Genomic DNA, 2455 nt, shown 5'->3' with positions numbered 1-2455 from the left:
ATACATTCTTTGAGTAATAACGACACTACTGCCATCATCACACCTAATAGTTAGCTAAATAGTCATTGTTATTGTTATAATAAACTTGATACTACACTAAAATACAGGTAAAACAGTCTACACATCACACAGTTATTAAACAACAGTCGTATGTACAGTAATGTTGTACAATTAAAAAGATATAATGAATAAAAGCTGTCCTATCTTGGTAAAAGATGATCTATCATCTTGAAAAAGAGTAAAACTTCATTAGTGTATATCAAAGTCCATCTCACTATAAATAGAACAGTAAAAACACTAATATACTGCAGTTAAAACCGTATTGTACAGTATTTTAAACCGTACTTTACCTAATTGTACATGTTCAGTAATACAGTAAAACTCATGCTTATGAGTTATACATACACAATATTATATACAGTATTGATCTATAGTGTAATTACAGTTGTAATGGATGAGGTAAGCCTCCAGGATTGAGTACAAGTCCCCAATGATAGTGAAAGACGGCCCGTCACCCAAAGCTATCAAGAAAGAAGGTCCTTTAATATTTTAAGTCCCAGCCAGGGTCAATTTGTTAACAAGAATAAGTCTCCTCTCACCAGACATCTTCACTAGTATGTAGGATGGGCCATAATCATTAACCACACCTACCAATTAACTCAGACCTCGTCAGCTCGAGCAGCTTGCAGGTTGGCCCATTCCTTTATACAGGGGGATCTGCGCATGCGCAGATCACAATTAATTGAAAGGCTACTGTACGGGCAAGCCCAGGTCATGACATGGGCTTGCCCGGGGCATGCATGGGCTTGCACTGTGAGCAATCCCTTTGATGTATTGCGCAATATCAGGTCACTAGAAGATCTTCCTCAGCTCGACCACCTCAGCTCGAGCAGCTTTCAGGTTGGCCCATTCCTTCATACAGGGGGATCTGCGCATGCGCAGTAGACAATACTGGCCACACCCACCAACCTGCTGAGCATGCTAGCTGATCTGAAAAGGTTGGTGGGTGTGACCAGTATTATAGAATATCTATAAAGTTTCAGTGAGAATTGGTGTACCAAATTCTTTAAGAAACCATTACTATTCTTAAGTCCCAGCCAGAGTCAAGATTGTAGCAAGAATAAATCTCCTGTAGACATTTCATTGGAATTAATCACATGAATCAGCTCAAACTTCTACACAGCATAAGTACATCTATATGCATCAGGAAATGTAATAAAATTGAGAAATTTTCTACTTGTAAATTTTTTTTGAAATTTTTGAAAAATCCTTGTACTATATACAGGGACTTTTGTCCAATTTTGAGCAAATTAAAAAAATCATAGCAAATCCAAACCTGATCAGAATCAGCTAAATCTTTCTAGACAGCATAAGGACATCAATATGTATCAGAAAATGTAATAAAAATTTGGATTTATTTTTTGACCATTTTTGTAAAGATGGTATGTTACTTACACTAAGTTGGCCCATTCCTTTACACAGGAGGTCTGCGCATGCGCAGTAGACACCACTGAACCCTCTGTACATGCAAAAAAAGTATTGCGCAATCTCTTTAATGCATTTATTAATAATATATTCTTTGAGTAATAACAACACTACTGCGATCATCACACCTAATAGCTAGCTTAATAGTCATTGTTATTGTTATAATAAACTTGATACTACACTAAAATACAGGTAAAACAGTCTACACACCACACTGTAATTAAACAACAGTTGTATATACAGTAATGTTGTACAATTAGAAATATATAATGAATAAAAGCAGTCCTATCTTAGTAAAAGATGATCTATCATTTTGAAAAAGAGTAAAACTTCATTAATGTACATCAAAGTCCATCTAACTATAAATAGAACAGTAAAAACACTAATACACAGCATTTAAAACAGTACTGTACTGTATTTTAAACCGTACTTTACCTAATTGTACATCTTCAGTAATACAGTAAAACTCATGCTTATGAGTTATACACACACAATATTATATACAGTATTGATCTATAGTGTAATTACAGTTGTAATGGATGAGGTAAGCCTAGGACAGGCCAGGATTGTGTACAAGTCCCCAATGATAGTGAAAGACGGCCTGTCGCCAAAAGACATCAAGAAAGAAGGTCCTTTAATATTCTAAGTCCCAGCCAAAGTCAATTTGTTAACATAAATAAGTCTCCTTACACCAGACATCTTCACTAGTATGTAGGATGGGCCACAATCATTAACCACACCTACCAATTAACTCAGACCTCAGCTCGAGCAGCTTTCAGGTTGGCCCATTCCTTTACACAGGAGATCTGCGCATGCGCAGTAGACACCACTTGACCATCTGCACATGCAAAGAAGTATTGCGTAATCTCCTTAATGCATTTATTAATAATAATTCTTTGAGTAATAATGACACTACTGCCATCATCACACCTAATAGTTAGCTAAATAGTCATTGTTATTGTTATAATAA

Source organism: Amphimedon queenslandica, unplaced genomic scaffold (assembly GCF_000090795.2).
Source record: "Amphimedon queenslandica unplaced genomic scaffold, v1.1 AMPQUscaffold_12812, whole genome shotgun sequence".
NCBI classification, from domain to species: Eukaryota; Metazoa; Porifera; class Demospongiae; order Haplosclerida; family Niphatidae; genus Amphimedon; species Amphimedon queenslandica.
Note: the sequence above shows the minus strand (reverse complement) of the source record.